At 39.7% G+C, this 26,657-nt stretch overlaps 1 protein-coding gene across 6 annotated transcripts in view; it reads left to right on the forward strand.

Annotated features, from left to right (window-relative positions):
* ACSL3 (acyl-CoA synthetase long chain family member 3) overlaps nt 1-26,657 on the forward strand; it is an 80,275-nt gene that overhangs the window by 13,863 nt on the left and 39,755 nt on the right. The window contains exons 2-4 of one of the 6 annotated variants that reach the window (XM_009238161.4): nt 15,166-15,224; nt 19,590-19,626; nt 25,508-25,614. The exons of 1 other annotated variant lie outside the window; for it this stretch is intronic. The gene's annotated coding sequence lies outside the window, so the exon portion shown is untranslated. 6 annotated transcript variants of the gene reach the window in all.

Below are 26,657 nucleotides of genomic sequence, written 5' to 3' on the forward strand. Positions count from 1 at the left end.
TTACAGTTTTTAAATTACATTGGCTCACTACTGTAATCCCAGTACTCAGGAGGCAGAGATGGGAGGATTGCTTGAGGCCAGGAGTTTTGAGACAGCCTGGGCAACATAGTGATAACCTGTCTCTACCAAAAAAAAAAAAAAAAAAAAAGATATAAAAGTAAAAAATGAATTGAAGAATTAAAAATTTTCATTTATGTGAAGATTTGAATGGAGAGGTGAAGTTAGGAATAATTGTAAAAATTTAGCTTTTGATTTACTTTTTTTGCGTTATGTATAACCTGCTAATGTTAAATAAAATATATACAAAGTGATCAGAGCAGTGCCTGGCACGTATTAAATGCTCAGTAAATGTACCTATTGTTATTGTTACTTTAAAAATTTCTCCTTCCAGCTCTCTGAGGATTAGCTCATATAATACAGTGTCTCTCAAAGTTTTTATCACTGATAAAACTTTATCACTGATCTTAATCACTGATAAAATCAAGAAGGTTGGGGGCGGAAGGAATGGGATTTTTGTTTTTTAATAAAAACCTTTGGAGTGGTGGGTTGGAGGGAGGAACCTCATATCTATTCGTCATGATTCAGATCAGGATAATAATGAGTTGATCTGTATAGTGCCAGTTGAAATCTTGATTTTTATTCAATGAAATACAAAAATTGATTGGTTTGGCTTTTCACTGATTGATTTATGTCCCGTTCTGTATTCCTTTTGGTTCCTGGAAAAGAATAGGAATAATTTCTGTAAATTTGACCTTATTGGTATTAACTTTCATATGGCAATTTTAGAAAGAAGTGCCTATGGAAGATGACTTATTGGTGAGGCTTCTTTCCTCTTTAATTGCATTACATTATAGCGCAGAAATGATCACATCTATGAACCTACTTGGCCTTAGTGATTGCCTCTTGACTGGTTGTTGAATGAGCTGATATTGACCAGAGTTTCTACCCCTCCTCCCCTCCCCTTTTGGGTTGTCCAGTTCAGTGTCATAAGCACAGACATAATTCCTTAGCTTATTGCTGGGTTTTTTTTGATGATGTTTCTTTTCGTTTTTCCCTGTTTTAAAATTTTATTCATAAAATCAGCCAAAATTTACTGAACATATACTAGGTAATACTTTGTAGGTTTCTTGGGGTTCATATTTCAAAGATGCATCATTAGAGTGTTTACCTCGTTGAAGTAGATAGAAAGTAAAACAGTAAACATACAATCCATAGTTAAAAGTGCTAATGTAGATGTATGTTCAAAGTGTTTTGGGTTCTTAGAGGGCTGCAAGTGGATATTGGAAGACTTCATAAAAGAGGTGACATTTGAGCTAGAGTTTGGACTGTTTCACCAGTATAAAAGTATTGGGATTAATAAGCAGGGGAAGGAGCAATAGTGTGTGATTTGTAAATCATAGGAGCAGCTTTGATTCTGGTACCCCTTCCCTACCCTCATGTGGGATAGCTTTTCTCAACAGATGTTTGAGCAAGAGCTAGTTATTGCCTTATGGGTTTTTTTTGTTTGTTTTTTGTTTTGTTTTGTTTTTTGTTTTTTTGAGACAGAATCTCAGTCCTAGGCTGAAGTGCCATGGCACAGTCATGGCTCACTGCAGCCTCAACTTCCCCAGCTCAAGTGATCCTTCCACCTCAGCCTCCCAAGTAGCTGGGACTACAGGCGTGTGCCATCATGGCCAGCCAATTAAATACATTTTTTTTTGTAGACACTAGATCTGTTTTGTCCAGGCTGGTCTTGAACGCCTGGACTCAGGCATTCCTCCTGCCTTAGCCACGCAAACTGTTGGGATTACAGGCATGAGCCACCATACCTGGCCCTACTTTATGGCTTTATTCTTTATGCCTATTTAAATTATAGCATATAAAATAGTATTTATAAAAGTATACATTTATTCATACCCGCTATGTATCACATACTCTGCTAGATTCTAGGAAAGCAGAGAAAAAAAAAGTCCTTGCTTCAAGAAGCTCACAGCCTATTGTGGGGAGACAGAAAAGCAAAGTTAAAATACAGTTGTAATAAGTTACGTTAATGGTATGCCTGAAGTGTTTTGGAAGCTCATAGGAAGGACATCTAACCCAGCCTTGATGGAAGAGGGGAGATAAATGATGGAGGTAAAAATAGATGGAGAGTTCAGTCAAAATCTATATTCTTTTACTTCTGGATAGAGCATAGTTTTTCTGAGTTAGGGGATTGGAGATGGGACCCAGGGGACATACCAAGCATAAAGGCATGGGACAAGAACACACATGGGGAATGCTTGGGGAACGGAAAGGGTGTGTTACAGGATAAGTCAATTAACAATAGAGATCAGGCAGGGGGAGATCAAGGGGATTGGAGTTGTGGATGAGGTCAAAGGATTGAAGTGAAAGAGTTGGTGGAATAGGACTGGTTATGGTAAGAGTAGTTTTGGAGTTTTATACTTGAGAGATGGTTTTGTACTTAGATTGTTTAGAGGGTGTTTTTTAAAAGTTAGTTTTGTGATTTTCCTTGTAATGAAGAGGTGGAGCAGATGATAGCCCAGATGGAAAGTTCCGTGAGGGCAGGATCAGTTGAATACTCAGGGTCTGTTTATGTAAATCTGAACTTCGGTATTGAGAATGAAAAGCATAGCACATTCGTAGATTTACTTTTTTGGTGAGAAACATCTATATTGGTATTTGTTGTTTTTATTAGATACTAACTACAGTGACGGCTACATATACACTTATACCTTTATAAATACCTAGTTCAGAAATGATTTTGTAGGCATGTAACAGTTTCTGTTCTTTGCATTGATGTTTCTGGGGAGAATGGTGGACATAGTGTAAAACTGGCATATGCCTATATGTTATATACTACATCATGTGTTAGAAGATTACATGCTAGAAATTTGGATGGGACACTACCCAGAATCGTGAGTCACTATTTGGGAATTGCCCTTGATGCATGGATAATTTACCCATAGATAATTGGGAGCTGACTCTATGTATGTGTATTTAAGTTAATAAAATTTATTTGTATTATATGATGCCAGAGTACAGGCATGTTAACTATAGGTGATTACAGTTTTTGTTTCTTGTTATTAATTTCAAATAGCTTTAAGAAATAATTATATTTGCTGTCTTTCTTAGATAAGTCAAGAACATAATGTGTTTCTTTTGAGCTCCTTCAGGGAGAGTAAGTTTAATTTATTCTTCCACTAGAAAGAAAGATACTGTGCTTTATTCACTGCTGCACACCCAGTGCCCAGTGTATAGGAGACACTCACATTTGTTGAATGAATGAATCAGTCTCTGCATCCCTGCCACCTAGCACAGTAATGGACATGAGATACTGAGTAAGCATTTATTAAATTGAGTTGAAAGATTTGAATATATTACCAGAAAATTTTTGGAAGGCCAAAAATCTCACATCAGAATGCCCAATATATACTTATTAATGGAAGCTCAGGAATTCCTGAAGAATGGCTTTTCTGTTGATAAATATGTACTAACTGGTTGAGTAATATATGCTAATGTAATTTAAAAAAATTATGTGATTATGAAGGCAGGAAAGTGATGGATTGTTTCAGGCCAGGCCCACTGCTTGCTGTACTTTAATGTCATTGCTGCTTGTTGCCTTCTCTGCAGCCTTGTTGACACTCCTGACAACAAGTGTTTGTCTTTGGCTTCTAGGGCAGTGTTTCCTGTTCCTTTACCTTTCTTGTTGGTTCTTCTGGCATCTGCCCTTAATCCTTTATCCTACAATTGAATATACTGTTTCTGAGGAATTCTGTGTTCTATGAATAGAGTCAATGGTGACTGTGACCTCTGCATCTTCAGCTGTTTGGAGCCCCAGCCCTGTATTTCTAACAATATACTGAATCTCTCTTCTGGTCTTTCCCACAAACTTAACATCCAGCCCTATATTCATGCGCTCATATTTGTGTCTGTTCTTGTATTCCTCATTACATGCCACCATTCTTTCATTCTGGAAATGTAGACTTTAATTTTCAGAGCCCTTACTCTATACATCCTACCTGACAGGTCCTACTAATTTTACCTCAGAGAAGCCTCTACAGTTGGTCCTGATTCTTCTGCGTCTACTGCCTTAAATTCTGCACTTCATTACTTGGGCTGTGGTAATAACCACATACCTGGAATCCCTTTCGGTTTATTTTCTGTGTTGACCCAAGTAATCATTATTAAAAAAAAAAACCACACATTTAGGACTGGGAACGGTGACTCACACCTGTAATTTCAGCACTTTGGGAGGCCAAGGCAGGTGGATCACCTGAGGTCAGGAGTTCAAGACCATCCTGGTCAACATGGTGAAACCCTGTCTCTACAAAAAATACCAAAATTAGCCGGGCGTGGTGGCGGGTGCTTGTAATCTCAGCTACACGGGAGGCTGAGGCAGGAGAATCGCTGGAACCCAGGAGGTGGAGATTGCAGTGAGCCTAGATGGTGCCACTATACTCCAGCCTGGGGGACAGAGCGAGACTGTCTCAAAAAAATAAAATAAAATAAAAAACAAATTTAGTTAAATGCTTTACTTGAAAACCGATCTCATCCTATCTACAACATTTTCATTGCTAACTCCCCCCATATATTTCCTGTGTTCCAGCGATCTCAGGCTACTTGTGATTACTCACTCTGTGCTCACTCATGCCTCCCTGTTAGGCAGGAGCGAAGGAGGACTAAGAGCCTGGAGGGATTTATTCAGCTTTGTCTGTGGGTAATTATACTCATCCTGAATCTTGATAGATGAGTTTATTTTGACAGTCCTCTTAGCTGCTTCTGTCTCTCCAATTCCATACCCCATTCCAAGTTTTGGACAGAAGAGTATGATTGGACCAACACATTCATGTTTTTGATACAGGCTTCACTGGTCACAGGTCTGCTGGATACCTGTGGATGCTCACATTTGCCGTAGTCTGCGGTGTTGGAGATGGGGACAGAACAGTATCACATATGTGAAACAGAGCCAGTGCTTCCCTTCCCAACAGTCGTAGGCCAGGCAATGTGGACTGTGGGTTGACATCACTGGAGACTGTTTCAGAATCAGAACAAAGACCAATAATAAACCTTTTTTTTTCTATTTATGGAATATGGGAGCTGTGGAAGAGAGGTATTACTAGGCTGGTTGTTTGCTTCAGCCTAGTAATACCTCTCTTGATGTATAATAATTAATAAATAATTAATCAATAATAACCAACGATTAATTAATAAATAATTTATCAATAATGATTATTAATTAATAATTAATAATTATTAACGATAATTAGTTAATAAATAATAATTAGTAATTATATATAACAAAGATGCTTCTCATCTTTCCAGGACTTAATTTAGCTACTACCTCAGTTAAAATTTTTCTTTGATGCCGTGCAACTTACTGAATAAGTTTTTACCTGCTGATCTGCAATGTCACTATTGCCATATACAAAAGTCCCATGATTATTTCTGGTTTTAAAATTCTGTATTAAAACAATTCGTATTTTGATATGGAATAGGGCAAATATGTATTAAATATGCCGTTTCTCAAAGTTTTTTCTTCTAGATAAATGTTAGAATTAATATATCACATAAGCATACAAAACAAACACGTAAGAAAAATCCTAGTGGGATTTTAATTGGGATTGCATTTGGTTTATGGGTTAATTTTGGCAGAATTAACATTTATCCTTTCTACTCAGGAACAAGTCTGTCTTTTCATATATTCAGGGTTTTTTTGTGTGTGTCTGTCGGCATTTTACACACACAGACACCCATATGTAAATATGAATGTTATATTACATGACGTATTTTAAACTTGTGTTTGCTATTGTGACTGTATTTCCATTTCAATTTCTAACTGGTGATTAATAGTATATTTAAAAAACTGTCAATTTTTGGCCGGGCGCGGTGGCTCATGCCTGTAATCCCAGCACTTTGGGAGGCCCAGGTGGGCGGATCACGAGGTCAGGAGATGAAGACCATCCTGGCTAACACGGTGAAACCCTGTCTCTACTAAAAATAAAAAAAAAAAATTAGCCGGGCGTGGTGGTGGGTGCCTGGAGTCCCAGCTACTCAGGAGACTGAGACAAGAGAATGGCGTGAACCCGGGAGGCGGAGCTTGCAGTGAGCAGAGTTCACGCCACTGCACTCCAGCCTGGGTGACAGAGCGAGACTCTGTCTCAAAAACAAAAAACAAACCAAAAAAAAAACCTGTCGATTTTTATTATTTACTTGGTATCGAAGTATTTTTGTGAATTCTCCCTCTGGTTGGATATTTTTCAAATGATTTCTTCAGATTTTCTTGTCAGACAGGCACTTATCTGCACACAATAACGACTCTGTCTTTTTCAGTATTCATAACTGTTCATTTATTTTTTCATTGCATTGGCTGAAGTGCAGTGCTGTTCAGAAGACATGCATTGAGAGCCGTAAATGTAAGCCATATATGTAGTTTTACATTTGTAGTAGGCAATTGATTTCAATACATTTTATTTAATGTAATATATCCAAAATCTTATTTCAGTGTATATGTTCAATATAAAATTTATTAATTAACTATTTTATGTTCTTTTTTTACTACTAGGTCTTTGGAATCCCATGTGTATTTTACACTTAGATCACATCTCAGTTTGGACTAGCCACGTTTCAGGTGTGCAGTGGCGCTTGTGGTTACCGCATTGGACAGCATAGAGTTAGAGCCTTCTTGATGTATAATAATTATGATCATAGTTGGCCTTGTTGTCCCTTACTTGGATGGAAGTTGCTTTTCAGTATGATGTTTAATGTTGATTTCTGATAAATATACTGTTTTTAAGTTTAAGCAATTTTGTTTCTGAATAAGATGTTCCTTTAAAACTTAATAATTGATATTCACTCCCCGCCCCACCCCTGAGATGGAGTTTCACTCTTGTCGCCCAGGCTGGAGTGCAATGGTGCGACCTTGGTTTACTGCAGCCTCCACTTCCCGGGTTCAAGCGATTCTCCTGCCTCACCCTCCTAAGTAGCTGGGATTACAGGCATGCGCCACCACCCCTAGCTAATTTTGTATTTTTAGTAGAGATGGGGTTTCACCATGTTGGCTAGGCTGGTCATGAACTCCTGACCTCAGGTGGTCCACCTGCCCAAAGTGCTGGGATTATAGGTGTGAGCCATTGCGCCCGGCCTCACTTTTCTTAAATACTTAAGAAAATATATGGTGATGCTCACACCTTTCCCCTCTAGTTAGCCTGTTAAATATAGAGAATGGTAATAATAAAGAATTCTCATGGTGAAGCATCTTTGCACTCAGAGTAAACAAACCATGCTTGGTTATGGTGTATCATTCTTTTAACTCAACTGGATTAGATGTGCTGACATTTTAGGATTTTTTCCCTCATATTCTTTAAAGAGATTGTCCTATGTGGTATGTCAGGTTTTGGAATCAGCATTATATTAGCTCTTGTAAACTAGGTAACAAAACTTCAGATCATTCTGGCTTAACAAAATTGTTTTAAAGCTTAAAGGAATATATGCACATGATTGAGGACTTTTTAATTTCTTGGCAAAATGTATTTGTGGAATGTAAATTTTCTAAGTCCTTGCAAGTCTGAAAATTTCTTTATTCTACTTGCAATTGATTGGGAAATTAGCTGAGAGTAGAATTCTAGGTTAAAACTTTCCCTTAAAACTTTTAAGGCCTTGTTCATAGTTGCCTACCTTCCTGTGTTTCTGAGACATCTGATGCCATTATGATTCTTACTCCTTTATAACAGCTGTCTCCAAGCTTTTTGGCACCAGGGACCCAGTTTCGTGGAACACAGTTTTTCCATGGACGGGGGTCGAGGAGGCAGTGGGGTGGAGGATAGTTTTGGGATGAACCCTTGCATGTGCAATTCCTGCTCCTGTGAGAATCTGATGCAGCTGCTGTTCTGACAGGAGGCAGAGCTCAGGAGGTAATACTTGCTCACCTGCTGTTGCCTACCTGCTGTCAGGTCTGTGGCCCGGGGGTTGAGAATTCCTGCCTTACAGGAAGGGTGACCATATATCCTGATTTGTGTGGAATACCTCCAGATCATGGTTTTTTTTTTTTTTTTTAAGACAGAGTCTCGCTCTGTCGTCCAGGCTGGCTGGAGTGCAGTGGCATGATCTTGGCTTACTGCAAGCTCCGCCTCCTGGCTTCAAGTGATTCCCCTGCCTTAGCCTCCTGAGTAGCTGGGATTACAGGCAGGTGCCACCATGCCCGGCTAATTTTTGGTATTTTTAGTAGCAATGGGGTTTCACTGTGTTAGCCAGGATGGGCTCGATCTCCTGACCTTGTGATCTGCCTGCCTTGGCCTTCCAAAGTGCTGGGATTACAGGCGTGAGCCACCGCATCCGGCCCAAATCACACTTTTTAATAGTACCTCCTTTTATTCTGATAGGTATCCTTGTTTGTTGGTCAGTTATAGAATCACCTTATTTGTAGGTGGTTTGCTGTTTGTTTTTTTTTTTGAGACGAAGTTTTGCTCTTGTTGCCAGGCTGGAGTACAGTGGCAGGATCTTGGCTCACTGCAACCTCCCCCTCCTGGGTTCAAGCGATTCTACTGCGTCAGTCAGCCTCTCTAGTAGCTGGGATTACAGGCATGCGCCACTATGCCCGGCTAATTTTGTATTTTTAGTAGAGATGGGTTTCTCCTTATTGGTCAGGCTGGTCTCGAACTCCCGACCTCAGGTCATCTGCCCGCCTCGGCCTCCCGAAGTGCTGGGATTGCAGGTGTGAGCCACCACGCCCGGCCAGCCTTTTGTTTTTTTAGGAAGATTTGAGGATATTCTTATACTCTGCGCTTTGAGAATTTACGTGGCTCTGTCTAGAAGTCAGTTATTTTTTCCCTCATTGATCTGCCCAGTCCTTTCAAACCGAAGACTAGTATTTATCAGCTCTGGGATATTATATTGCAGAGTGCTTTAGGAATTTCTGCTTGCAAAATGCTTCAGGAATTTTTGCCTCTTTTTTCTTTTTTTCTTTTTATTTCTAGGACTCCTTGTAATGGAACTTGAATCTCTTGGATTAATGTAACTCCTTATTTTTTAAAATGAGAATTAAATTTTCTATATTCTACCCCTTGCTTTTGCTGTTCTTTATCTGGAAAAGAGTCTCCACCTCATTTTCTGACACTTGTTATTGACTCCTTAATTTCAGCTGCTATTAATTTCAAAGAGCTTTTTCTTATTTTTATTCCTTTTGTTAATATATAGCATCGCATTCTTGTTTCATAGATGGCAATAGCCTCTCTTATGCCTTTGAGAATATTACATAGACATATTTTAAAATTTCCCACATTTCCTACATTGTCTGTTTCCACTGAGGCGCCTTTTGTCTGCTGTTTGTCTCTTTCTTTGATAGTGATGGTTTTTCACAAATATCTGGTGATTAAGAACTTTATCTTCTGTCTGGATTTTGAATTTTTAAATGGTTTTCCTGTTTCTAGTTTCTTTGTCCACAAATAAATTCTCAACATTGGCACCAGGTATAATATTATGAAACAGATCCAAGTATGTCATCCCCCTGCTAATAAAAGTTAGAAGACTTTTAAGGGATCTGGATAATGTTTCAACTACTTAGGGCAGCAAACATTCACAGCGGCAGTGAGGCATTTGTCTTCTAGGGACACTGCAACAAATCACCACAGATTGGGAGGCTTAAAACAACAGAAATTTATTCTATTAATGTTAATAGAGACCAGAAGTTCAAATCAGTGTTACTGGGTTGAAATCAAAGTATCAGCAGAGCTTTGAAGGCCCCTGTATCAGCAGAGCTTTGAAGGAACAGGGAAGAACCTGTTCCTTGCCTCTTTCAGCTTATAGTGGCTACTGGCATTCCCCATTATCAGTCCAATCTTTCAGGCCAGCATCTTCAAATCTCTCTGTCCATCTTCACGTCACCATCTCCTTCATGTGTGTCCAATCTCCTTCTGCCTCTCTCTTTATAAGGACATTTGTGAGGGCATTTAGGGACCACTGGGTAATCTAGGGTCTTTTTCCAAATAAGGTAACATTTGTAGATCCTAGGGATTAGGGCCTGATACCCTTGAGGTCCTTTTTTCAGCTTACTACAACTACTTAGAGTCTTCTGAAATTTCTCTTTTCTTGTATAGTTCCCTCGTGTTTACAAATAATTGTTATTACTGCCTGCAGTTATTGTCTGCTTGAACAAAAATACATGCATCAACTCAGTTGATAGTGATTTCCTTGACCTTGTCTTCTCCACCCTAGACAGAAGGCTGCAATTGCCTGTTTTCCTAATGCAGCTGATGCACTTCTCATAGTTTTTGCCATGTTAAAGTGATTTGTCAGGCTCTACCACTGACTAGGAATTTTTTTTTTTTCAGTACTGTAGTGTCATTCTTAGAATGCAAAGTGTCAGGTCTGGAGCTGAGTAAGGCATTTAATAAATATTTGTTGAAGAGATTTTTTTTTTTTTGATAAATATTTGTTGAAGAGATTTTTTTTTTGATTGTAATGCTTTATATTATTTACAAACTTGGTAAATTAAACTCCTTTAAATATTTCAAATGCATTTATACATTAATGTATTTTCTTTTTTTTTTTCAATTAAGTATTTATTGATCATTCTTGGGTGTTTCTCAGAGAGGGGGATGTGGCAGGGTCATAGGATAATAGTGGAGAGAAGGTCAGCAGATAAACACATGAACAAAGGTCTCTGGTTTTCCTAGGCAGAGGTCCCTGCGGCCTTCCGAAGTGTTTGTGTCCCTAGGTACTTGAGATTAGGGAGTGGTGATGACTCTTAAAGAGCATGCTGCCTTCAAGCATCTGTTTAACAAAGCACATCTTGCACCGCCCTTAATCCATTTAACCCTGAGTTGACACAGCACATGTTTCAGAGAGCAGGGGGCTGGGGGCAAGGCCATAGATCAACAGCATCTCAAGGCAGAAGAATTTCTCCTCCCAGATGGGGCGGCCGGGCGGAGGCGCTCCTCACTTCCCAGACGGGGCGGCCGGGCAGAGGCGCTCCTCACTTCCCAGACGGGGCGGCCGGGCAGAGGCGCTCCTCACTTCCCAGACGGGGCGGCCGGGCAGAGGCGCTCCTCACTTCCCAGACGGGGCGGCCGGGCAGAGGCGCTCCTCACTTCCCAGACGGGGCGGCCGGGCAGAGACGCTCCTCACCTCCCAGACACGGCGCCCGGGCAGAGGCGCTCCTCACTTCCCAGACGGGGCGGCTGGGCAGAGGCGCTCCTCACTTCCCAGAAGGGGCAGCCGGGAAGAGGTGCTCCTCACTTCCCAGACGGGGCAGCCAGGCAGAGGCGCTCCTCACTTTCTCCCAGACGGGGTGGTGGCCGGGCAGAGGCGCACCTCACCTCCCAGACGGGGCGGCCAGGCAGAGGTGCTCCTCGCTTCCCTCCCGGATGGGGCGGCCGGGCAGAGGTGCTCCTCACCTCCCAGACGGGGCGGCCAGGCAGAGGCGCTCCTCACTTCCCAGGAGGGGCAGCCAGGCAGAGGCGCTCCTCACTTCCCAGAGGGGGCAGCCAGGCAGAGGCGCTCCTCACTTCCTCCCAGACGGGGTGGCGGCCGGGCAGAGGCGCTCCTCACCTCCCAGATGGGGCAGCCGGGCAGGGGCGCTCCTCGCTTCCCAGACGGGGCGGCCAGGTAGAGGTGCTCCTCACTTCCCAGATTGGGCGGCCAGGCAAAGGCGCTCCTCAATTCCTCCCAGACGGGGTGGCGGCCAGGCAGAGGCGCTCCTCACCTCCCAGACGGGGTGGCCGGGCAGAGGTGCTCCTCGCTTCCCTCCCGGATGGGGCGGCCGGGCGGAGGCGCTCCTCACTTCCCAGACGTTGGATGGCCGGGCAGAGGTGCTCCTCGCTTCCCTCCCGGATGGGGCGGCCGGGCAGAGGCGCTCCTCACCTCCCAGACGGGGTGGCCGGGCAGAGGCGCTCCTCACTTCCTCCCAGATGGGGTGGCAGCCGGGCAGAGGCGTTCGTCACCTCCCAGACGGGGCGGCCAGGCAGAGGCGCTTCTCACATCCCAGACGATGGGTGGCCGGGCAGAGACGCTCCTCACTTCCTAGACGGGGTGGCGGCTGGGCAGAGGCTGTAATCTTAGCACTTTGGGAGGCCAAGGCAGGCGGCTGGGAAGTGGAGGTTGTAGCGAGCCGGGATCACGCCACTGCACTCCAGCCTGGGCAACATTGAGCATTGAGTGAGGGAGACTCCATCTGCAATCCCAGCACCTCGGGAGGCCGAGGCGGGCAGATCACTCGAGGCCAGGAGCTGGAGACCAGCCGGGTCAACACGGCGAAACCCCGTCTCCACCAAAAGTACAAAAACCAGTCAGGCGTGGCGGCGCGCGCCTTCAATCCCAGGCACTCACAGGAGCCCGAGGCAGGGAGGTTGCAGCGAGCTGAGATCACGGCAGCACAGTCCAGCTTCGGCAACAGAGGGAGACCGAAAAAAGTAGGAGAGGGAGACCGAGGAGTGGAGAGGGAGAGGGAGAGGGGAGAGGGAGACCGAAGAGGGGAGAGGGGAGAGAGAGAGTGTTTTAACATTTATTGAGGGCCAATTACATACCTAGTAGGACCTGTCACCTTGGGCCATTTAATAAAGCAGGGTAAAGTAAGCATGGCACACAAGTTTCCCTAGGGCATATTTCTCAAAAGGGATTGCTGGGTCATAGGAGTCTACATTTTCAGGTTTTGCTAGATGCTGCCAAATTGCTCTCTTAACTGGCTGTACTTCCCTAAGAGTGCTAAGATCTGTCTTGTTTGCCATATCCTTGCCAACGCTTGTGAATTTTTTTCATTAAAAAAATTTTAATGTAGGAAATGATACTGTTTTAATTTGTATTTCCTTGATAATTAATGAGGTTAACCATTTTTAATAAGTAATAAACAATGTGGAATTTTCTGTTAATATACATAGCCTGCTTTCTCCTGTTGCTCTTTTTTATTTATAGAAATTCTACAAATATGGATATGAATTATTTATATATAGCACTGTTCGCTTTTACATGTGAGGAAACTGGCACAAGAAATTATTAATAACAAGAAGATTTCTAAGTTATTTCCCCCTGGATGAATAGATGCATGACCTTGTCTGGAGTCATAGCTAATAAGAAACAGCAGGGATTTTGAACCCAGTAGTATCTGAGTTTAAGGTCTGTCTTTTTTTGAGACAGAGTCTTGCTCTGTCACCCAGGCTGGAGTGCAGTGGCATGATCTCAGCTCAGTGCAACCTCTGCCTCCTGGGTTCAAGTGATTCTCTTGCCTCAGCCTCCAGAGTAGCTGGGACTATATGTGCATGCCCCCACACCTGGCTAATTTTTGTAATTTTAGTGGAGATGGGGTTTCATCTTGTTGGTCAGGCTGGTCTTGAACTCCTGACCTCAGGTGATCCACCCGTGTCAGCCTCCCAAAGTGCTGAGATTACAGGCGTGAGCCACCAATGCCTGACTTTAAAAAAAAAAAAAATTATTTATTATTTTACTTTAAGTTCTGGGATACATGTGCAGAACATGCAGGTTTACATGTATACATAGGTATACACGTGGCATGTTGGTTTGCTGCACCTTTCAACCCATCATCTAAGTTTTAAGCCCCGCATGCATTAGGTATTTGTCCTAAAGTTTTCCCTCCCCTTACCCCACCCACCTACAGGCCCAAGTGTATGACGTTCCCCTCCCTATATCCATGTGTTCTCATTCTTCAACTGCCACTTACGAGTGAGAGAACTTGTGGTGTTTCTTTTCTGTTCCTGTGTTAGTTGGCTGAGAATGGTGGCTTCCAGCTTCATCCATGTCCCTGCGAAGGACATGAACTCATTCTTTTTTATAGCTGCAAGGTCTGTCCGTTTTTACAAAAATTAATAATGAATTAAAAGTTAATGAAGCAGTGGTATGTTGAATTAAGTGATTCAAAAAAACTTAGCGTTTAGCTCTACTTGTTAATATATTCTTAAAAATAACTATATAATGACTGCTAACCTATTTGCTTCACAGGTGATAGAGAAAATCATAGGAAAAATTTGAAAATTTTTAAAAAACAATGTGTTAATATCACCACGTATACATCTTAATACTTATTCTTTATCATTATCATGAGTAAATGAACTCAGCCTTTATAGTATACTTTTTGAGTTTTGGAAATACCTTATTTTTTATAATAGAGTTTATTTTTTAGAGCAGTTTTAGGTGTACAGCAAAATTGAGAGGAAGGTGCAGAGATTTCTCATATACCCCTTCCCCTACACAGGCATAGCCTCCCTCTTTATCAACATCCCCCTACCTCCCCAGAGTGCTACATTGGTTATAACTGATGAACCTACACTGACACATCATTATCAACCAAAGTCCATAGTTTACATTAGGGTTCACTCTTAGTATTGTACCTTCCGTAGGTTTTAACAAATACATGATGACGTGTATCTACTCTTATAATACATACAGAATAGCTTTACTGCCCTAAAAGTCCTTTTGTGCTCTGCCTATTCATCCCCCTCTGTGCCCTAACCTCTGGCAACCATGGATCCTTTTACCATCTCCATAGCTTTGCGTTTTCCAGAATGTCATATAGTTGGAATCATACAGTACATAGCATTTTCAGACTGTCTTCTTTCACTTTGTAATATGCATTTAAGTTTCCTTCATGTCTTGTCATGGCTTGATGGCTCATTTCTTTTCAATACTGACTCATTTTCCATTGTCTGGATGTACCACAGTTTATATTATCCATTACTTCGTTGAAGGATATGTTGATTGCTTCTAGCTTTTGGCAATTATGAATGAAACTGCTATGGACATTCATGTACAGGTGTTTTTGTAGACATGTTTTCAACTCTTTTGGGTAAATACCAAGCACTGTGGTTGCTGGATCATATATTTGGAGTATGTTTAGTTTTATATGACACTGTCAAACTTCCATAGTGGCTGTACCATTTTGCATTCCCGCCAGCAATGAATGAGAGTTGCTCCACATCCTTGCAAGCATTGGGTGGTGTTAGTGTTTTGGGTTTTGGGCATTCTTACTGGTGTGTAGTGTGTGTACTATATGTTTTTGAAGAAAGGTTACATGATAAAAATTTTGTTTGCTAGTGTGATAGATTGGCGTTTCCAGTACAACTCACCAGAAACTTTTCATGTGAGGTTTAGAAGTAAAATACTTCCAGGAAAAAGTTGGCATTCGGCTCTGATTAACTAGACTATGAGTAGTAATGCTTGTCTTTTTTATGTTTGTTTTGACAGGTTTTGACACAAGGGCACATATCTTCAAAGCACCTAGTACCTCCTACCATTGTCAACTGGTAAAATATTTAATTTTTTATTACAATAGATTTCTTTTGTTATAAAATAAATATTAAATTAAAACCAATTATGGCTAAACTGACCAAAAAAATTGTAATTCTCATTTTATGATTATAGAATTATGAAAGTTTATAGAAGATAGTTTTATACTTACTTTAATTCCGTATAAATCAATTGGGACGTTAAACCATGTCATTGAGCAATATTGTCTACCTTCCTTTCCTTAACTTGAATTTCACTAAGTATCTGCAAGGGATTTGAACTCAGTGGCCTCTTTATTTTGGATAGTTTAGCATGAATTAGACCATTTTAATATGTGATGGTCATTTAAAATTTGTATGAATGTTACTGTAAATTTCTAACTGGACATTTTAGTAGAGATTGTAGTTTCAAGGGCTTTTTGTCAACCCATAGAAGGTTGTGCATGGTTATTACAGTTGTCATAGGGCATAAGAACTATAGCATAATTTTATTCTGTGTCATCTGAAGTGAATTAGAGTTTATGAAATTTTAGGGCAAAAATTTAAGGACGAAGGTTTTTAGCATTCTGTGAAATGAGAATAAAATTGAGTAGGACTGCTATAGGGAATAGTCTATGTTGGTAAAGTGCTTTGATGACATAAAGGCAGTAAGCATTTTATCCATTAGAATCATGATAGTTGACATCCTCCTTTTCAGAATCTCATTTCGAAGTCTTTTTTCACATCAGTTGAATTTATTAATCTTAACATTTTTAACTGATTTTAAAAGGAAATCACACAAGTAATATGTTTATTATTAAAAACTGTAAGCAATGTAGGAGCATCTAAGTAAACAGGAAACTCCTATGTTACCCTGGTTCTTTTGCTAGGGATTATCCCTTATTTTCAGAGTGTATCTTTCCAGACGTTTTGTTTGCATATCCAAGATTGCCATCTTTTAATGAAGTAGGTGTGATGGAAAAAGGAATATACGTTGTCCACTTTAATAGTACGCCTCACTTTGTTTTAGACATGTCTGTGCCTACGTCTCTTTGAGGGATATACGTGATCAAATTAAGAGTGCTTTAGAAGTAACTAAGTAAACCCATTGTAACACAGTACCTTCTACAAATTTCTTTTAGTAGTTAATGGATTATGGGAACTCCAAACTTTGAATTCTTAGCTAAGAATGCATCAAGAGAGTTTAGTAGATTTACAATAAAATTGAAATTGCAAAGATAATTATGGCATATTAAATGATAGATTTTATATAGGAAGACATTTGTAGAAATGACTGTAATTACTGTTGAGGATCAGCTAGGTTTGGGTAGGTGAAGAAGTGGTTTTGGAGCTTCAGTGCATTTACGTGTGCTCAGTAGGGTACTTAGGATATTTGAGGAGGGAAAAGGCCGTCAGAAACTGATGTGGGAGGGCGGTGCACAGGGAAGAAGTACTATGGTACAGTGACAAAGATAACTTTGTCATAATTTTGCCTAAAAAGAGAAATAAGACTCGTAATCATGTTATATAGGTTCACTGTGCGATGAAGTAAAGGGAATGTCATGAACTACTTGGGAAACCCAGTGTCTTGAATCCCGAAACTTAGAACTCAGCCTTTTCATGTTTGGGAATTGCTTATATTCAGAAGTCCCATGATTTAAGAGATAATGTAAAAATGGAAGTTAATTCACATTTGTACATGTCCTTTGTGCGATTGTCGGATTGAAGCATTTTAAACTTCTTAAGAGATGTAGCTAAGCAAATTTGGATTTGTATGTGAAAGTGACCTAGATGAGAAGTATGGAAGGAGACGGAGACAGCAGCAAGTTTGCTCCTCCCTTGGTTTCAGAGGAAAATGTTTTTTAAGAGCTGGGCCAGATATTTCTCATAGCTACTTAAGGTGGATTCCTTTTTTCTGTGTCTTCTGTTTTTTAAGTGTAATCTGGTTTTTGAGCACTTGCAGAAAAGCTGCAGAGGCCAGGGAACGACACAGCAGAGAATGGAGGTGAGAGGGAAGACAACTGGTGATCTTACTAGCTTTGATTTTGAAATGTGTTGTTCAGGAATAGCTTTTCTTAGTGGTAAAATAATTGGGAATTTGTAGGAAGAAGAAAATATGTTGTAAAGAATTTAAAGATAAAAAAGCGAGTAATATTTGAATACAACACAAGACTATTGACTAAAGGAAGTATAATTGGATGTTTAAACCTCATTTTTAGCTACTTAACCTTTACATAGTACAAATGAAGGCAATATGTTAATTGTGATGCAGGTTATTTATTCTTTATATTTCCACAACGTACTTATAAGTTCTAATTATATGTTATTTGCCTTTTCTTAACTTTGTTTTTTTAGCTGGTCCATGCAAACTACAGATAAGAAACTGGACTTTTAGGGGTGGGAAGGGGAATGGAGGAAGAGAAAAGGAAACATCTAAGTAATCTTACTGAATGATATATAAATTGTTGAAATTAAAGAAAATATATTCTGGGTAGAGTTAGCTTGCAAAATTATTTTAAGCTATTGTAGCTCTTATAAATAGAATAAGCATTTTAAAATCATCTTGAAAATCTTCAGAAACTTTAATTCTTTTACATTCTCAAAGGTTAAACATAACCAGAAGAGCTGTCTTCTCTCAAATATGCATACTTCGTTCATTATATTTACTTTTGCTAACTTTTTTTATATGTTTGGAACTGTTATATTTTTCCTCTGGCCTTTGAATTTTCTTTAATTTTATTTTTTATTTCACCCTGGGGGAAAGAGAGGTAGGTAGATTTGTTTGTTTATTTGTTTGTTTGTTTTTGAGACAGAGTCTTGGTTTATGGCCCAGGCTGAGGTGCAGTGGCGTGATCTTGGCTCACTGCAACCTCTGCCTCCCAGACTCTGGTGATTCTCGTGCCTCAGCCTCCCAAGTAGCTGGGATTACAGGTGCGTACCACCACACCTGGCTAATTTTTATATTTTTTAGTAGAGACGGGGTTTCTCCATGTTGGCCAGGCTGACCTTGAACTCCTGGCCTCAAGTGATCTGCCCACTTCAGCCTCCCAAAGTGTTGGGATTACAGGCGTGAGCCATTGTACCTGGCTGAAAAGAGGTGTATTTAAAAGTGAATTTGTTACTTCAGCTAACACAACCTTCACTTAAAAATTAGGCTGTCTGTTCATTCTCCTTAGTACAGGTTCATGTAATGCCAAATGTGGTACGTAGCTGGATTGAGTTGGAATTATGAAGATCCTCAAATATTCATTAGCCAGGTTGATGTCATTAAGTAATCTAATAGTTCATGTTCTCCTGAAATACTTATATAGCTGGCTTTCTCATTAATCATTTTGTAGGAAATGATTGGAATAAATAAGGAGTAGTACTAAAAGAGTAAAGAATCCTATTCAGTATTGTCTTAATTTTGGGAACTCTAGGCATCAGTAGAATATAGTCTTAAAATCGATCTAGTTGAACTGCATCAATATTAATGGTGAGCAAATTAATATTTAGTGACCTGCTCAAGATCTCTTAGTAATTGGCAGCAGAGCTCAGTCTAGTCCAGTGTATGTGTTTATGCACATATGCATGTGTGTATATGTATTTAAAATCCGTGTTGTGTATCTAACTGAAAAAGATATATATTACCTTGCCTGATTTCTGTTTCCTATTGATTTTTATCTAGAAGAGGGATAAAAGCTGTTTTTTAAAGAAATAATGGGTCTTGATCAGTTTTGGGGAAATTGAGGGGACTGTATTTATAGTTCAAGGAGAGTACTCAAGAGTCCTACTGTTATTTCCGCTGTCATACTAATAGGACTGAAACAGTTTTAAAATTACACTGGATAACTGAAACTTAAAAAAATTGGCTTTGTTAAACTGCTTTTTCATTTAGATATATTAATGGGAAAGACTTGCTATAATAAATGTTCCTCCCTCCCTCCTTTCCAATGTATATCTTTAATGCCAACATTTCATTTTCTGAGGTTAAAATAAATATAGGCTTAATAGTTTTCTTAAAAATAAAATACCAAATTATTATTTCCTCATAAAACTTCCTAGTTGTAAAGTGGAACTTTATCTAATCCAGATAGTAATATGACTAAACCTTCTAATAATGTTTTTAATTGATTTCCTGTCCAGAATCTTTTTGACAATTTTATTTTTGTATTAAGGAAGTTCTTGCATGGATTAATGATCTCGATTTCAGCCCTGTAGTCATTGCGATGTCATACATTGCAACTATGTGGTCATAGTTGAAATCTTTGAAGTTGTTGAAAGATTGTGTTAGTATTTGAGGATTTGGAGAGGAAAAATCCTTTGTCTTTACTAAATACATAAGAACCACTGTATTACACATAATAAGTTAGTCTGTGTGTTGTTAGTATTTGTAAGAATTTAAAACAACTTTCTTACTTTTAGGTCTGCTTTTTTGGGGAGGGAGGCAGCAGGATATATAGTAAGTAAATGTTTTAAAACCATTCTCTTGAACTAGGTATGTATTTTTATTATGTGTTTAGCTTTGGATGCCTGAGAAGCAAACATGTTTGTGAGAACCAGGGTGCCCCTCTAAAAAGAAACTCTTTCCTGATAGTAAATAATAGTCTGTGGTTGCACTTTCCATTATAACTCTGAGAGATTAATTCTGGGTAGGAAATAGTTCTTTCTGCCCTTCTTGACCCTGGTTTCCTATTTCATAACACATGATTTGCGTCATTCATCTGGGACTCTTACAGTCTCTGTAGAGTGTGTATGACTGTCACCTAACTTTTGTGGAAAGGAGAGTCTCAAAAGTAGTGTATTAAAGGGTACTTTTTCCTCCCCAACAATAAGGTATTAACCATAGAGTTTATTAAGAGAGTGTGGGGGCATTAAAAAGTTTGGACATGCCTTGGAGAGACATGTAGGTTAATATCCTACCTTACCTGCTAGCTGTAAGTGCCTTTGGGTACAATCTATTTGAAATTGGGTTTTGTGAGAATTAAATGAGATAATATAAGAAGTTCCCTTCACTGTGCTTGTTTGCCTGCACTCAGAATTGTTTCCCATTTATTGCAAGCTTGGTGAAAAATTCCAGCCACATTTCATACTAGCAAATACGGATTCCTTGGTATCCAGCATTGTGCAAGCCACTCATTTATACTTCATTAGAGATAAAATGCTAAGCCACATTATTATTATTGTTATTTGCAGATATGAACAGTTGTATGGTATTGGTGCCTGAGTGTAGTAGGCTGAAAGAAAAATACAGAGGATGAAATCAGATTGAGTGGTGGGCAGGACTAACTGAGAAGTAAATTGTGGCATATCAAAATGCACCGTCTGCAGTATTTTCTCCTTTTCTGTCCTCTGTTCCCCCCGTCCTCATCCTCTGCTGCCTTTGACTTTGTGGGAGCATTTCTAAATGTTGGGGCTCTCTGCCTGCTCTGCAAGTTGAGTTTTCAGGTTCCTTTTCATGATGGTGGTGGATGTGAGGGGCATAAAATGTCTGCTTGCTCTATTAGTAGGGTGTGAATATAATACCATTGTTGACTTCTTGCCTCCTGTAGACATTGTACATGTCTTAGATTCTGAGAGTGACTCCTGTTTTCTTTGTTCAGTCCGTGAGTTTTGTGGAGGTTAATTTCACAGGTCTGCCAATTTTGGGTTGAGGTACCATGTTGTATCTCTCTTGTGCCTAAGAGATTCTTGAAACCCCAGATCTAAGCAGGTAGAACCATTTGATACATTAGTCTGAAAGTGATCCCTGTGGCAACCAACTTTTTTCCTGTTTTTCTCTTAGGAAAACACGTCATCTCTGATGGAAGCTTTTCTTCCTTCTCTCTTTTCTCTTTTTCTTCCTTCTCTCTTCTATTCTTTTCTCTCCTCTCCCTTCCCCCCATTTCCACCTCCTTTCCCTCTCCTTCTTCCCTCCTCTCCCCATCCCTCCTCTGCCTCTTCTCACCTCACAGGGTTGTTTTTTTCTCACAGGGTTTCTTTCTTTCTGACTTTGTCTTTTCACAAAGTCTTGCTCTGTTGCTCAGGCTGGAGTGCTTTGGTGTGATCACAGCACACCACAACCTCAACCTCTGGGCTGGAGAGATCCTCCCACCTCAGCCTCCTTTGTAGCTGGGACTACAGTCATGAGCTACCGCTCCTGGCAGGAGGCTTTCATATGACCATTTGTAGCAATTTTTGTTTTGAAAAATTGGGAGTTGTTACAGGGCATTTGACTATGATATTAATAATATTCTTTAATAGCAATTTTTAACATAAAATTTTATTTTAACATCCACTTCATACGTTTTGGAAGTATATCATCTGAAAGTGATTTCCTGGCTGATGGTTAAGCTCCATTACTTTACTTACATTTGTTTCATAACACGAGATCTGAATGACACAAAATCCTGTCTGGTCTCCTTTTCCTCCACTCTTTCCAAGTCACCTGTGTTCTTCCTCTCAAATAATAGAGGTCGTACAAAGAAGAGATCTTCCTTGTGCTTGATCATTATGATTTAAAACAATTGCTAATTAAAACATAAGATGTAAATAACTCTTTGATGTAATGCATCTGACCATTTGCATAGAACATTTTAAAAACACATTTCAAGTGTTTGAACCTAGCTATTTATCACACAATTTTATATTTCAAGATTTTATTTGCTTATCTTTATTGTATAAGTAGTAATAGGTCATTTTCTTTTAATGCTGTTAAACTTAATTCATCTTGTTATTTTAATTAGCAGTTGTGAGAATTTAGTGAAGTTTGGAGTTGTTAAATTCTTCATGGTGAAAGATTAATGGACTTAGACCTGCATTTAAATATTTAGGGATAATTTCTTAAAAACCTTGACTTGCCTATATCTTTTTCTATAGTCAGGCATGAAGCCAGGCATGCCCGTGTGTACATTCTTCTCAGTTGGCAAGGTATCATAGAAGTTCTTCTAGGTCAATGCATGTACATGTAGCTTACTTTTAATGGCTGCATAATAGTCTGTTCAATGGGTATATATGTTTTTCAGGCATTCTTTGATTAATGAATCTTTAGATCATTTTCTATTTTTGTTTTTTTGCCACTGAAACAGTACTGCCGTGTCTCCCAGGTGTGTGTATGTGTGTGTGTGTCCAAGTTTTATCTTCAGACTGTATTACTACTAGTTGCAGTTAACTACTCATCCCCAAATCTGTAAATATGTCTTCCTGTGACCCTGACACTACTCTGTCGTGATTCTTAGTGATTTCAATATCCTTCTAACACTGTGGTCTTATTATTTCATACTCCAGCCTGCCTTTGCTATTCCTTTTCCATGACCATTCATTCTCCCACTCTCCTAGATGACTAGTTTATACTTTCTCCTCAATTTTCTAATACCTTCCTTTCTGTCTCCCTCCCATCCAATGATTTTGCTTCTTATTACTCTGAGAAAATAGAAGCACCCAGAAGAAAATCTTCTACAAGCTCCTATTCCCGCACATCTGTGTCCCTGTTTCTCCCACCCTCTCTCCTCTTCCAGGGTGTGGCTCTCTTCTGCATAATACTTTCCTCTGCTGGTTCATAGCCATCAGTCTGCAGACAAGCTCTACTATTTATGTTTAAAACAAAAGAACCTCTTTTGTCCTGGCCTGTTACCATTACTTTGTTCTTTAGAGCTCTTTCTACTTACTGTCTTTCTGCCCTTTCTTGAACCCTCTTCAGTTGAGCTTTGGTCCTTAACACTTAAGCTCTTTTCAAGTTTAAGGTCAGTGGAGACCTTCACATGATCAAATCCAGTATTTAACTCCCAGGCTTCCTCTTTTATTTCCTCTTTTTTGGCTTCCCTATTCATACTCTCTGCCCATTTTCCTTGTGTTGCTTGACTTTTAATTTATAGGCGCTCTTTGTATATTTTGTCACCATTTTTTCCTGGACACTTGTTTTCCTTTTGATTCTTTTAAGGTTGTGTTTTGTCATACAGAAATGTTAAATCCTCTGGGTTTTATAGGAGAATAAATCTATAAGAATCAATGAGAATTTTGAAAAACGTGGGTAGTGAAGGTCTTACCAGATATTTAAAGCAGTAGCTCTCAAGTATTAGTCTACAAAAACCTGCATGGTTGCAATTTAAAAATGAATCTGCCACAGGAGTTTTCAATTTTTAGGTATTGGGGCAGTAAGGAACATAGGGAGGCATATCTGAGGAATCTTCATTTTAAATGACCTCCAAGGTAATTCTGGTATGATTGGTCCATGGGCCACATTTAAGAAACATTGCACTTTGGGAGGCCGAGGTGGGCGGATCACGAGGTAGGAGATCGAGACCATCCTGGCTAACACAGTGAAACCCTGTCTCTACTAAAAATACAAAAACAAAATTAGCCGGGCGCAGTGGCAGGCGCCTGTAGTCCCAGCTATTCGGGAGGCTGAGACAGGAGAATGGCGTGAACCCGGGAGGCGGAGCTTGCAGTGAGCCGAGACTGCACCACTGCACTCCAGCCTGGGCAAAAGAGTGAGATTCTGTCTCAAAAAACAAAAACAAACAAAAAACAAACAAACGAAAACAAAACAAAAAAAGAAACATTGCTGTAAATTTATATTTGGTATAAAGGGGTATTAGCAAAGTAGTAGGCAAATACATGGCAGGAACAGAATGGTGTTTAGAAACACATCCAAGTGTGAATGAGAAATTATTAATGAAGAAGACATTTTGTCTATTTGAGAAAAGAGTGGTTTATTTAAAAATGCTTTAGGCAGTTTATCTGAGAGGAAAGAATTTAGCTTTCACCGTCATACAATACAGAAAAATAAACTCTGTTGAATTAAAGATCTAAATGTAAAAATTAGGTGTAAACACTGGAAAAAATACAGGAGACCAATAGTTTAACCTTTGGATAGCTGAGGCCTTTTAAAACTAGATTGGAAACCTAGAAGCTATGAAAGAAAGATTGACAGATTTAGCTGTTCAAGTTTACTTTTACTTTTGAAAGATAATGTTCTGTCTAACACAGTGAAATCCCATCTCTATTAAAAAATACAAAAATTAGCTGGGCGTGGTGGCGGGCGACTGTGTCATCCCAGCTACTCAGGAGGCTGAGGCAGGAGAATCACTTGAACCTGGGAGGCGGAGCTTGCAGTGAGCTGAGATCGCCACTGCTCTCCAGCCAGGCAACGGAGCAAGACTCTGTCTCAAAAAAGAATAAAAAAATAAATATATAAAAAGAGAAAGGTAATGTTACAGGACAGCGGTCCTGATCTAGACCTGAAGGGAAGGTTCTCGGATCTTGCGCAAGAAAGAATTCAGGGCGAGTCCATAGTGCAAAGTAGAGGCAAGTTTATTAAGAACATAAAGTGGCGAAAGAACAGCTACTCCGTAGACAGAGTAGGATACTCCTGAAAGTAAGAGGAGGAACGCGCCCACCCTGGGTACAATGCTGGTATACATGGGAAGATGTGCTCTGCTACAGGGTTTGTCATAAAGGAATAATTTTCTTAATTACTATATTTTGCAAAAATCAATGTTATCTTTAAAGCAAAATTAGGAATGCCTTTGTTCTCCAGAAATCGGGATATCTGGACACTCCCAAGTCTGGATCTGTTTTTTAAACATTATTAATTTGTTTCCTTAACTGGAAACACCCAGAGGCTCGGAATGCCTAATTTTCTGGGAATGCAGCCCAGCAAGTCCCAGCCTCATTTTCCTAGCCCTCACCAAAGATGGAGTCGCTCTGGTTCAAACGCCTCTGACAATAATACTCATTCTAAGGTATAGCAACATAAAGTATCTATGACTAGTTCTAAAGATTTTTTAGAGCCACCTAGCAAATAAGATGCAGTTGTCCAAATTTGTTACTTTACTTAATTTATCTAGAACATTTTAGAAAAATTAAATGGCTTAATTGAATGTGGCTGGTATCACTAGGCTGCATTTGATGCCCTTGAATACTTGCTCTGTAGCTCTCCCCTCCCTTGGCTTTTGCAACACTGTCCTCTCCAGTTTCTCCTTTATTGGTTTCCTCAGTGGTACTTTCTCCTTCTCGGCCCCGTGGATTGGTTTCTTTTCAAAGTTTTCTGTCCTTGAGCTTGATCTTGTAGATTTCCTATGCGTTCTGTTTGGGCATTCTCATCCTTCTCTTTATGGCTCCAAAATGTGTGCCTCTAGCTCTGGCCTCTCTTAAGTTTCACAGTTTATGTATATTTGGATGACTTACAGGAATGTTAAACCCGTATTTTCAAGACTGTATTTATTTTCTTTCTACCAACTATCCAACCACTGACCACCTATTTTACTTCTTGTATTTCTGTCTTGGTGGAAGGCACCAAGATCATTTTCTCTCCTTGTATTGTTACAGCTCTAATTCATGATTTAATTCTGTATTGTATTCAGATACAGAATTCGTTGTTGGGAAGGACTAGGGGAACAGCTGTAACATTTGCCACCCTCAGAAGCTGCTGGTCCTGTGTCACACCACCTTAGCCTCTTGATCGAGGAAGGTAAAGAATTACTTTCACTGATTTTTATCTAATTTCTTTGCCTCTAGTTTCTGCTGCCTTCACATTGTCTTCTACATATAGTTATTTTCTAAACCTGCATTTGTGTACATTAGAATGCAAACTAAGTTCTTTTCAAAGGGCACAACAGTTCAACTTCGTCTCCTCCTGGCCCTGCTCTTCTGGTTTGTTTTTTGTTTCTTGAACAAAAGACAAACTTTTTGGTGCTTGGTCAATCTGTGTGGTGCCATCACTTCTAAAGCTCCATCCCTACTCCCACTCCCCTACACCATCTTCACTTGTCCTCAGCCTTTTAAGATCACAAAAAATTGCCATTTGATCCAAGAAGGTTTCTCAGAAAATGCCAGAACTAGTCTCTACCTTTTACTGTACTCTTCCTGAAGCATCATTAATACTTGATGATTAATACTTACCTTTAGGTTGTATGATCCATTTGAGTTAACTTTTTGTATGGTGTAAGGAAAGGTTACAACTTCATTCTTTTGCTTGTTAGTTATTTCGGTACTATTTGTTGAAAAAACTTCTTTCCCCATTAAATTTTCTCACCACCCCGTTGAAATTCAGTTGTCCATAATATAAGGATTTATTTCTGGATTCTTGAATTGACTCCATTGATCTATTTGTCTGTCCTTTTGCCAGTACCATACCGTCTTAATTACTTTTCCTTTGTAGTAAATTTTGAAATTAAGACATATAAGTCATCCAAGTTTGTTCTTCTTTTTCAAGATTGTTTGGCTGTTCTGAGTGCTTTTAATATCCATGTGAATTTTAAAATCAGCTTACTTATTTCTGTCTAACAGCCAGCTTTTATACAGCTGAGATCTTTTTTAAGCTAACCTTAAATTTAATGAGCTAGTTATTTAGGTCCAAAAGAAAAGGCCGGGCATAGTGGCTCACACCTGTAATCCCAGCACTTTGGAAGGCCGAGGTGGGCGGATCACAAGGCCAAGAGATCGAGACCATCCTGGCCAACATGGTGAAACCCCATCTTTACTAAAAATACAAAAATTAGCTGGGCGTGATGG

The sequence above is a fragment of the Pongo abelii genome, chromosome 11 (genome assembly GCF_028885655.2).
Source record: "Pongo abelii isolate AG06213 chromosome 11, NHGRI_mPonAbe1-v2.0_pri, whole genome shotgun sequence".
Taxonomy (NCBI): Eukaryota; Metazoa; Chordata; class Mammalia; order Primates; family Hominidae; genus Pongo; species Pongo abelii.